Below are 13,381 nucleotides of genomic sequence, written 5' to 3'. Positions count from 1 at the left end.
ATATCTTTCTTTGATGAATATATATATATATAAATGGAGAGAGAGAAATAGAAATCTCTTACAAATATTGATTAGGATATAAAGTTATGCTGTAATAGAATAAAAAGACAAGTTTTTGGAAAAAATTTGCGCAGATTACAAGTATTTACGATCAATCGAAAGTAATTAGAAAACATTAAAGTTTCTTTTAAAATAAAATATTTTATTTTCACCATTTGGCACAACTGTTAAATAAATGGTTCATTCAAAGTAAATTGCTATTTTAAATTCTTAGCCCAATTAAAAGGCAAAATATTTGTACGGACAAAGATAAAACATATTTTAAAACACCACATTTCCTCTTTCAAAAGGAACTGCTAAAGTTTCATTTCGGCAATTCATTATTTATTGGCTTTGGAAATGCTTTCTAAAGCAATCTAAAAAGAGAAATAATTATTTAAATGCCGCAATTAATTGCAAATTTTGTTACTTTGTTTTATTCACATGGATTATAGTTTTCACTTTTTAAATTTGGTCCTTGCAGGAACGATTTCTTTTACTCAAAATTTTTGCTAATTATACAGCAAAATACTAGTATTATGATGCTGTTTACTTTTATACATTGAATAGTTACAAAGATTAATTTCTATTCTGCTCCTAATGAGTGAAAGATACTTTCTTGACAATAATTTATATGAACAGGAACTGAGACAATTTCAATTATATTCATAATGTCTTTACATGGTCACCAAATTTTTTTCATGTTACTGGTTTTGAAAATAAATATATATTTTTAGTTACTAAATATTTCTAGTAATAAATGGAAAATTAACAAGATAAATTTATTCCGTTACTTTTAGGCAATTAAAATTTATAAAATGTGCTTTTTTTCATGTTTCTTACGTCACAGTCAGTAATTAGTTTGATTATTTTTTTCAAATAAAATAGTTCTATAAATTCGAATAAAATAATTAAAGTAACGGTTTATTGTTAGAAATTAAGTAAATAAATAAATATTAAAATAAACCAATGCTTATAAAATATATTCATTGCTTAACTACAAATAATTAATTGAGAAACGCTTTAACAAAAAATAATGATTTATAATTTCTTTTTTTATCACGGAGAAAACAACTCTGGTAAAATAACTGCAATGCATGGTAATAGGATTTCTGGAAAAAAATATTAATATTGGTTAATCAATCCAAAATATGCTGTGTTACTGAGCTTTTTGGTGTTCCCATAGAACCAGAATAAGCTAAATTTTCCTATATCATGGTAGTTTTGACTAGAATATAGTAAAGTTTGACCTACTTTTGTTAGTTTGAACTACTTTATTCCTCTCTTTGATCTGTATTGCTAAATATTTTTGCCGCATTGATCTTAAAGAATATGATCATTTTTTCGATTACTTTTATTACTCTTGTCATCACTTACTTCTCAACTCACTAATAAGTATGTTGAAATGGAAAATTAAAGAATTTTATCTTTCCCACACATTTTGTAAAAAAATACAGAACTGCAAAGTAAGTCTAAACATTTTATCTTTAAATTTTAATTTTCAACACTGAAACCTATTAAGTCATCTAACTGCAATGCATAAATATTGAATTTTCAACAGCCCAGATTCAGCTAATATAAGTAATTCACTGTAGTAATCTACTCCAAATAGGACTGATTACAATATCGTTGTAATACAAATACAGAATTTAATGACCGAAGTTCTCGTGATAATTTGTCAGTGAACGATAAATTGCTTGAAATCGCTGACATAGAAACTACTATACGTAAATTAGTCTTGAATAATGAAACGCTTGTACTCAAGGAAACAATAATCCTTACAATATATAACTAGTGACGCTGGTTATTCAAGATACTAGTTAAGTCAAACGCTGTTGAATTTATTTTGAAATCTGTTAATGTTAAGAAATATTAAACTACACCCGAAACTTTAACCAATAAATGGTTTTGCAAATCAGGAACGCTTTCAAATAATTTTACCATATATTTTAAATTTTTATTTAGTCTTTATTTATAGTTCCCTCATTGCATACTTATTTAAACCTATGGAATTTTAATAACAAGGATATAACTTTGTAATTTAATAACATTTTTATTTAACAAAAGATTAAAAGTACCGGCACTGAAGCACCGTAAATTTAATATTTACAACAAAAGGTTATATCCAAAAAATAAAAAAAAAACATGAATCAATGATCAAGCAAGTCTTTATATGGATTAGGAACTTGTTTAGCAAACCAACAAATTTATCTCTGTAGTGACTTATCTCTTGGTGTATTTTTTTGTTAAAAAGTCAGATTAAATATGTTAGAAAACAATTCACGTCTTCGTAGTAAAATAGAAGAAAAATATGTCTCTGCTAACATTGATGTAGCATAAATTCTCAGCACAAGGAAAAATAAGTTCTGTTATTCAAAATTACAGTTCTCCTTGCCGAAAATTTAGTAAAATATGCACTTCTGAAAAGTAAATTTAACAAAATAAACGAATTTTGTGCCATGCCCTGTGGTATTATGAAAAAAATTAAAAAATTTTTGGCATTTAACAAATTTTATCACATAATATAAATTCCTATTTTATTTTTAATTTTTAAAAATTATTACCAAAGATGTTTTGTAAGAATTACGAGCTTTTCGGTGTTGGCAGTGGAACCAGAAACATGGTAAATTTTTACACCTTTTTTGTAGTTTTAACAACATTTTTTTTCTTAGTGCATATTTTACTATTTTACTATAAAAGTTGAATTGTGACGAGGATATTATATTTTCCAGTAATATTTATCTGAAAGATTTCTTAAATTTTTCACTCTACATTTTTAATTTTTACAACGGAAAGTTTATATGTTATAACAATTTCCCAAGAATCATTAATTCCTTTTTAATCCGTTACATTTTAATTGCTCAAAATAAGATTCTTGTTTTTTATCTACATTGAGATTAGAATAAGATTTATTCTTTTTATCTTTACTTTCTTCATGTTCCAATGAATAAACAAAGAAACTTTTTTTCACTTATTATGAGAATATTTGATTCTTGGTCCATATAGCTCGGTTTAATCCTGTCCCGCCCCCCGTACTGGGCATCCAGTGAATACTATTGAAAGATCAGTTTACCATTGAAGGTCTATATAGAAGATCAAACCTATTAGGTGAAAACAGAATAAATGAAGAACTAATTTTAAGCTTTGGAAATTTATGTTTTTCTAAGAGCTATCGCTTTTAAGAAGTAAAATAGCTAATTTGTATAAATGTTACTATCTCTCAGAAAAGACTGATATAAAGTAACGGAAAAAGCATATAAATGGCATTATTGAATATTTTTGGTCATTATAGCAAGTTTTGGCAGTTTTCTGACATATCCTAATTTAAGTTGACTCGTAACCGCAGAGATCAAATATTGGATCTTAACGGAGAAATGATCCCTTACTTTTCCAATAAAACTTATTTCTAACTTACTTCTTACTATTTATATCTTTCTTTGATGAAAATATTATACATATATTACTCAGTGTGTTCTATAAATTGTATATTGAATTAAAAATAATATATTTTGCCTCTGAAATAAAAAGAAAATACAATTGTTCTTCAATTTTTAAAATGAAATAGTAAAATTTAAAAAAAAAAACAAAAAAAACTAGTAAAAGCAATATTTTTAAGTTACAAATAGCATAAACCATGATTTTTCCGTGCTTAAGACAACAAACTGGGTTAATCAAGGGTTTAAAATTTGTGGCCCAAGATTGAACGTTTGCCAGGTTAGTGTTTAGGATAGCCTCCGAAGCAGAAAAGTCAGAATTAGTATTCCAGATGGCAATGTCAAACTACAACAACAAGATAATATACTGCAATAAGAACCCAATTTTTTTATCACTGATAATAGTTTAATAGCCCACCCAACTTCCGATCAATGAGTTCCAACTTGCTTAACAAGTAAAGGCATCCAGTGAGCAATGTTGACCACACTACCACCATTAAGTCGCTGATCTCTAAGTGACGGAGTCCTGACATTCATGATTCCCTGATCAATAACTGATTTTTTGATAGCGACATATTAGGACATATTTAAGGTGACAAATCAATGTTTGAATTTTAAAAAATCAGTATTGAATACAATATTTTGAAATTATCGATGGCATTACTCTTCATTGTCTAAATAAAAAGGTTTAGAAGTAAGCTGGTTATCTTAAAACTTATACTTATAATTAAGCCGTGAAAATTTTAAAATCAAGCCGTCAATTAGTTTCAGATTTAGTGTAAAAAGTAAAAATTCATTGGATAACTGATGAGGGTAAGAAAAAGGAAGCTGGCTAGAGATTTGAGAGACTGTATAAAGATGGAAATTAGTGTGTAAAAGTACGGTTGTAAGAGACGTTAAGAGGCCATGCCATTGAAAATATTCATATAACGTAAGACATAGTTATCTGTAAAAATAATTACTTAAGTAGCGATATAGTTGTATTTTTTTACTTGCAAGAAAAAAAAACTATTGAACAATGACTGATTTATTTATTCGACATATATACTATTTATATCGAATAAATCATTGTCAAAAGTAAATACATATAAAGAATCTGTTGAAATAAGAGATGACCAGCAAGTTAAGAATGATATTAACTTAATAGGTAAAAATCATCTTACCATGCTAAGCCGTTGTTTGCCAATCTCAAGGATTGATTCATATCATTTTAATTAAAATATTTATTAAAAATAATAAAACTATTAATTAAATTCTTCCAATATGTTTTATGGTAGTAACACAGATTTCATACGCAAACTTAATTTTCAAAATACTCATTTAGTTTTGGTTACTCTAAATCCACGTTAAATATTCTTAGTCAACACGAATATTTTAGCAAAAGAGCAAAATTCTAGTTTCAAATTTTTTTCTTAATTTTAAGTAATTATTTTAATAATTTTAAAAGTATATGTTGATTGTATGCTATTTTTATATAAAATTCATTATAAAAATAAATTTACCTTATCAAAGACTTTAATATTTGTAAAACAGTAATTAATACCTTTTTATTAACGTTCTATTTTACTATTTTTATCACCGTAACAAGGTAGTATCATGGAATTAATTCATAATATAATATAGGAGAATAATACTTTTGGCTTTAAACTTTTAATTTTAAATGTTATTGTCAAGATTTTTACTTTGTATTTTAATAAAAAAAATTCACAATAATAACTGAAATTATAAAATATGATTGGTGTATTAGTTTAAAATGGTTGAAGATAACGACACCAAATGTATATTAAATATATTTGTGCATAAAATACCGTTAAATGAGCAAAACAATCTTGTTAAATGTGGAATAAAAAATAATTCATGGGTAATTACGATTTTAAATTTATGAAATTCTTCTTAATGACAAAAATTTTGGGCTAATCATTGTTAAGTATGGATTCCATTATATGTTGTATCAACCCATTAAGCGTTCACCAACATCAATAAGAAATGGTTTTAATGCTTATTTTTATACTGAGTTTGCCGAAAAAAATATTTTGTGTTTTAAATTCATTTTAATGCCTTAAGATTTTCTTGCGTCTACAGACCACAACAATTTAAGTATTTTAATAGATTAAAAATAAAATATTTAGATTCTGTAACACTGGTTAAAATTAATATTATAAATTAATATTATTCATTTCATTGCATCTATATTGACTTAAATGAAGAAATTGACTTAAAGGTACGTAAAATACTTGATTAACCCTTTAGAAATCTATTTGATTTTTTTAATATAACCTTTATTCTTTTTTAAATATAAATATCCTTCATTTTTTCCTTCGTCCATTATAAAGCTTTTTATCTCTTTTTCATGTTAAATTTTGATTTTTGTAATTTTTAACAGCTATTTTTAGGGACATAGCATCCTGAAATTGCACCTATTCTTAATTGTTTCTACAATTCATTTTCACTTTTTAAACATACGTAAAAAATTATACAATGCAATAAACATTGAACAAGGTCTTCTCACTTCGTACATTCTCTTTAACACTATATGTCTACTTAATTAAGTTGACTTATGGCCTCCTACCTAAAGGAGTGAAAATTTTCCTACAACTCCCGAAGCATGTAAGGAATCCTAGTTTCATTTCAAATCCAAATGGCAACTTTCCATTCTATGGACGTTAAGACGCTAAAAGGCTTGAAGAGATGCCTATAAGTCAAACCTTAACCGTCAGTTATAGATTTAACAGCAATTAGACTCTTAATTATTATAACTAATTCCCAATTTTATTTTATGTTGCAATTAGGCTGGGTATTTATACTATAAGTAAACTGAAATTTCCGTCTTTTAATCAACACATCACATCTGATAAATAATTTACTTTTTTTTAGAAAATAATTTTTCAAGATAAAATTGGTCACTTTTTAATGACATGACATCTAGGAATAGTCCCTATGTTTTTCAATGTAGTAGAGATATCATAGAAGTTTTAATAAATCATCGTACTCTTTAAATATCCATACAAAATGATATACTACACCAAATATTGAGTAAGGCTTTCCCTATTCGTACATTCTAAGCACGGCAGGTCTACTAAATCAAGTTTAATTGTGGCCTCTTACCTGAAGGAGCGAATATTTTCCTATCGCTGCCGAAACACTTAAAGAATTTCAATTTCACGAAAACCTAAATGGCAGCTTTCCATTGCAAATGGAATCTAGGAAGCTTAGAGGCTATGAGTTAAACCTTGATCTAGGATGAAAAAGGCTGTAGCAGTTAAACTCTAAATTATTATAACTGATTGACAATTTTATTTTTTTAAAAATTATAACTGATGACCGATAACTTGCAATTGGGCCGGGTGTTTAGATAAATGAAAGAAAATTTCCGCTTTTTTAATTCTTAACACATTGCATCAGCAGACAAATATTATTTTTTTCTTTAAACAAAATAAATTTTTATAGAAAATAGGCAATATTTTAGTGGAGTGGCATCTAGGAATTGTCACTATATATTTCAATATAGTGGGAATACCATAAACATTTTAACAATTCATCGTACTCTTTAAACATCCATGCGGAATGATATATTGCACCAAATATTGAGCAAGGTTTCCCCAATTCATACATTCTCTTAAGCACGCTAGGTCTACTCAATCAAGTTGACTTGTGGCCTCCTACCTGAAGGAGCGAATCTTTTCCTATAACTCCCGAACCAAATAAAGAATTCCAATCTCATTTAAAACCCAAATGAGAACTTTCCATTCTATGGATTCTTGGAAGCTTAAAGGCTTGAAGAAAAATCAATGAGTGTGCGACAGACAGACATTGGGTTAAGTCGGTCGTTTGAAAACTGAATAACCTTAAGAATCAAATGAATGATTCTTTACGTCTCGATCTAAGGCTCCCTTGGGTTTCCTTTTTGGGAAGAGGAATTCATGCTGGGGGAATGGAATTTCGGAACATATGATTGTGACTCTGATGGATAAGGGGAAGAATATTCTGCTTTTCCGAGGTTATAGCATCTACGCTGCAAAGCTATTTTTCCTACCCGATCATGGCTCTTCTAATGTCTTTACTCATTCAGGAATAACTAAGTTTGTTTTTCTCTTTTATGTATCTTAAAGCATTTGATTGTATTTAGTTACAGTGATTTATTAGTAATTAGTTCTGTAACATGAGTTCCAGTGAGAGTAAACATCGTTAGCAATGATTGATTGTGATAGGAAAGTTTTTAAAAATTTAGTGACAAAAGTAATCATGGGTTAAAAATAGACAGAGACTATAATGATTTATTATTTGTAAATGATAGATTTAATATTATATCTATATATATTTGGAATGATAAGAATATGACAAAAAATTAGTTTTGGTCTACTATTTATTACAACCTCGGACGTGAAATGAATTTGAATTCTATTGTATGTTCCTCCGTGCTTTGCTGTTTATGAATTTATGTTTGCATATTTTACACACATAGCGATATTTTTGCTTTCGTTATAAGTATATATAAATTTAATACTTGGACTTTTGTACTTCGTTATACTTTGGGGCTATGTTACCTTTTAAAATTAGTATTTATAAGCGAAATTTTATTGCTTCTAATGAAAAAAATGCAAGTATTTGCAATGGAAATGTAAAAAAAAACTTTTCTTCAAACGTCTTTGTAAAAATTTTCTCAGAAAAGTTTTTTTCCTAAATTTTTCTTATGAATTAAATATTTCTCTTTAAAGTCTATAAATTTAATAAATTATATGTAACTTTACTGCAATATATAGCATAAGAGTAAACTTCTTTTTCATGAAGCACCTTCGAGAATCGGCAATTTTGAAGATTTGAAGATTAAAAAAATTGATTGCGTGATTTTCGAGTAATAAATGCACTATCGTTTCTTTGAAGCAAGCAATGTCTATTTTCTTGAAATCATCTGTAGAAGAAAGTAAAATGTTCATGATAAAATGATTTGAAGAAAATGTTTTAAATGCATTCGTGGTATCAATGTAAAAATGTACCTTGAAATAACTGCAGCATAAGATTAATGTTTGTATATAATTCTAGAAAAATAGTTGATTCATCCAGATAAATTAAAGTAGACTGTGGACCCCTTCTTAAACAGCAGTTTATATGGATCTCATTCCAACCTTAGGCATTTTAAAAAGATTTTGGAACTTAAGTTCTGACTCAAGGGTATTATGGCATAAAAAATTCGGATAAAAATATATACTTAGTTTGTTCATGCAATGGTTTGTGCAGTTACAGAACTGTACATTTTTAGAATTAAAACCATGAAATGAATAAAGACTGTCAGGACTTTTAAAAATAAAATCTCTCATCTTTTGGATTGCATTGGTACCTCTGTCAGGCAACTGATGAGTGATGGAGAGACTGCCTATGACTTGCTGAATCGACTTGGTCAAGGGCTCTAGACCAAGGGGATAAGCAACAACAACAAAAATAAAATCTAACAGGGCTGACAAAAGCAATAAAAATAATGAAATGAAAAAAGCATGAAACAACAATATCAGAAAAAAAAACGTCACGTGAGAATTTTTTTTTTTCAAATTTCTGTAAGATCAGAAAGAGACAGGAATTTGGTCTGAAGAGATTGAAAAATTGTTTTTGGAAAAACTTAATGAGGTTTAATAAATAAATATATTTTTTAAATTGTCTCTATTTCCAGTTACGCGAAATCAAATTTTTACTTAAATTATTGGCGACTCTGCTGTCTAGATACACAGGAAATTTCCTACTAAAAAAATCACACGTGATGGTTTTTTTTATATTGTCGTTGCTTGCTTTCCACGTGTCACTATTTTCCTTGCTTTCGTCCCCCTTGCTTATTCCTAAAATTCTGGTCAAAGTCATTGTTAAAGCATATTCAAAAATTTTCAAACAAAAGTATAACTATATTATTTTATTTAAACAGTTTTTACTAAATGAGATGGATGAAATTGTTTACTTAAAAAATAACTAAATTTCAGACTCTATGTTGGAAGTATTTTTGGAGGCACGTTTTTACATTGAGTTTGTTTCTGTGCCTTTACAAAATATTTATTTATGTAAGTAAGTGTTGTGTAAAAGAATGGAAAATTAGAAGATTTTTCTTATAGTTTATACGAAATTGAATCAAGGACCCCACTGCCAAGGTTTGTGGAGCACCACAGATCTATGAACAATAGTTTAAAGACCTCTGTTTAAGAAATATCTTGAAAATTAGATAAAACTTAAATGTATTTGTATTGATGACTTTTGTAAAATATTTAAATAAATTAGATAAATCTATTAACAAAAATATCCAACAGAAGATATCGAGAACAGTGACAAAGAAATATAGGTACTTCATTTACATCACACTAGAGCTACACAATGGGCTATTGGTGATGGTCTCGGACATATCCCTGAAAATGATCCGTAGCCATCACATTTTCTGAGCCATCACATTCGTAGCTATCACATTCTTTCTCAATTTAGACATAGATCTGAAGGAGAAGGAAATTTTCTCCAGATCCTTGAACCCATGGTACACTGCTCAGCAACCGAAAACCGGATTTTCGATTCCACAGATTTTAGGAGCACGTATATCGCATGTACTCGGTGGGTCTTAGCGGAGTCGAGGATCGAAACCGAGTAGACTCTCCGAACCGAAGTCCGATTTACTTACCACTAGGTTACTTCCACCCAGTGAAAAAGATATTTCTATAATTTGTGTTAAAATGTTGAGATAATTACATTCAGCTTTCTAAGTATCAGATGATAATTCATAGAATGTGAATTAATAAAGGGTAACAAAATTTTACTCAACTATTGTGTACGCATGATAACTTTCACAAAATAAAAATATGTTTTACAAAAAATTTGAACAGTGTCATGATAAAAAAAACGTGCTCTTTAATGAAGATTAAAAAGAAGAATTTGTTAGAATAAATGAATAAACTATCTGGATGCATCTTAAAGGAAAGAAATTTTAATTTAATTTATTTTGTTTCCTCATTTACCAAAATAATGGTCTGAAGTAATTTTAAAAATAAGTAGCTTCCTCACATTTAAGCAGATCCGGATGCATCCTGAATGGGGAACCATTCATGAAATTAAAAAAAAAGAAGAAGAAACACCGTCAATGCTGCTTCACATAACAAAAACAAATTATTAATGCCACTTTACGACGGGAATGGTATTTTACATCCTGTCCTCTCTTCATAAAATTGTTTTTGTGAGCATTCACTTTTTCTTATGGTGAGCTGGAAGGAGAAAAAACTTTCTTCTTTTCATCAAGCACTTAGCTCCCATGAATGATGTTTCATGTCAAAGAATGAATTTTTAAAGATTTTGTGGACTACAAAAGATCTTTAGAAACTGAAAAGTATTCCAGCAGACTGGTTTAAGTCATAAAATAAAAGATTTTCTTAGTTTATTGTTTAAAAATGATATATAATAACTTTTTTAGTAAACTGCAAAGAGTGAGTAGATTTAATTTTTTTAAACTACTTACAGAATATGCAAGATAATAAATTAAATTAAAAAGGAATTTTTAACACGTAGAACAAAGAAAGGAAGTCAAGTGGCTAAATATATATATATATATATATATTATCATTTATCGCTCAACTAAGATTTGCATTTTTATTGGTGCTTATTTTTCCCATAATTAAGTTTTAATGAATTCTAACTGGGTTTTAATTCTTCATTACGTTNTATATATATATATATATAAGCCAGCATCAATTATTAAGTTTTTATGAATGTTGCTTCATTCCAAAAAAAATGAATTTTCGAACATTTTGTGGGCCACTAAAGGTTAAAAACTATACGGGGATTTTAGAACTATTTTAAGACAGAAAATAAAATTATATTCTAGTTTAATGTTGAAAAGCAATGCTCATTCAATTTTTAGATAACTACAAAAAGAGAATAGTAAAAGGGATGCTGTTTAGCATACATTCTCTCCCATTACCTCTTCTATTTTACCCATTACCCAATTAAGTACTTTTAGATTCTTTTGTATAAGTTAGCATCCATTTTGAACCTATAAATTAATCTCTCTATGTAAGACATAGGCTATCCATCTAATCTTGATATCCCCGGTTTGATGCTTCAAAACCTTCCAGATTTTCAGTAAAAAAAATAACTTTCAGTTAGATAAATTATTCGTTCTATAAGCTTCTTAAGTTTACACACAAGTTTGGGTGATAATTATTAAGAATATGATTAGCAGTTTAACACTTAGATGCAATGATATAAGTTCCAATTTTTGAGGAAGACACAACAGTTTAGTAATGTAACTGTTTTAAATTCTGCTTTTTGTGTTTTTAAAGTTCTAACACCCCTCTATAATAATTTCCTGTGCTCATTTGATGAATAAATAACAAAGATATAAATGAAATGCATCAGAATCATTTCAAGTTGATTTCCACGTTTTGAGTTTCGTGATATCAGCATCTCTTCTAAGCGTTTCACAAAGTATACAATACGTCGAAACATTTTAATAATAACAACAAAAAATAATGAATGCCCAGATATAAAAAATTTATCGCTCCTAACATGAAAATATCTGCAAAGAAAATATTTGCGGAAATATTATAAGTAATTATTTACATTGTTAAATCTAATATAAAAATAATAATTTATTCAAGCTTTTGTTATATCATTAGTATAACCTCACTAATCATTAGTATAACCTCACTGTGTGTGTGTGTATGTATACCAAATATGCATACCAATAAGTTGAGAGCAAAAGATAAAACGTTAATTTTACCTCTCTTGATGACGTTATTGTAGTTAGAAGATAACTAAACTTTTTTTTTCTTTTTCCAACGTAAAATCTTTTTAATTATCTGGCAAAATTCATTTTTTTCTAGAGCTAATCTCCAGCACTGACTTGCACCATTTTACAAAACTTATTTTGAATCCATTGCAAGGATACAATATAAAAAAAAGCAATAATTTTCTGAGAATTGTTCTTCCTAGGAAAAGGTTTTATAGCTACGACGCCTTGTACTCTTAGATTATATCTTGTGTTAACCTTTATTACTTACATAAAACGAATATCTCTGAAACTCCAGGAAATCTAAGAGCATATATTTCTTATTTTCACGCTTTTTCCAATAACTTTAAAATACTGTTGTTGCACCATGAGTTATGATTTGTTACATATTTCTTGTCGAATATTATAAGTGTTAAATTGTCATAAATGTAACTCGAAAAAATTTATAATATGAATTTTACTACCCTGGTATTAAAGTGAATAGTCAAATATTTTATAGAGCTCCGTGTAAATGCAGTCGGCAGGTGTTGGTGGTTAGATTTATGATTTAATATGTTGCTGAATTTATTTCCCTAGTATTTATTCAACAATAAATGAAATATTTTGAAGTATGGAAAATTAGGTAAGTATGGTAAGTAGCACTCACAAGAAAATTAATATATATCTACAAGTTTTCAAAATCCGTTTTTTTACATCCGTATTTTTTTAGAAAACAAAAAAAAAAATTACATTTTTGAGAAAAAAGATATTTGAAACGTATTTTTTTCTCTAATGTGAAAAAGAAAATAACACGTTTGAAATAAAGAATAATATGCAGCTAATAATAAAATAATTTAGAAGATTTTATATAAAAAGATCCTACATAAAATATTTTTTAAATATTAAAAATTTTATTTTTAAATATGATGATTTTTTTTTACTTTTGGAAATGATTCTGCAAAAATGATTATAAGCTTATAATGCAAATTATTTATGTTAGTTTTTTTTTGAAAAAAAATTCATTGCGTAGAATATTATAAGAAGAGAAATTTTATAAAAGCGAATTTTACTTTTATGCTTTACGCTCTTAGTAATCATGTGAAACTTTCACTAACTAACCCGTTTCCCGAAATAAGATATTGATTTTGCTTAGCAAAGTCTTTTAAATTTATAGGCTAATTTTTGT

At 27.7% G+C, this 13,381-nt stretch overlaps 1 protein-coding gene across 3 annotated transcripts in view; it reads right to left on the bottom strand.

Moving 5' to 3' along the window:
• Positions 1 to 13,381, bottom strand: part of LOC107438595 (uncharacterized) — an 87,606-nt gene that overhangs the window by 3,642 nt on the left and 70,583 nt on the right. The window lies entirely within an intron of this gene.

This window comes from Parasteatoda tepidariorum, chromosome 2 (assembly GCF_043381705.1).
Source record: "Parasteatoda tepidariorum isolate YZ-2023 chromosome 2, CAS_Ptep_4.0, whole genome shotgun sequence".
NCBI classification, from domain to species: Eukaryota; Metazoa; Arthropoda; class Arachnida; order Araneae; family Theridiidae; genus Parasteatoda; species Parasteatoda tepidariorum.
This window is presented reverse-complemented; position numbering and strand designations above follow the sequence as displayed.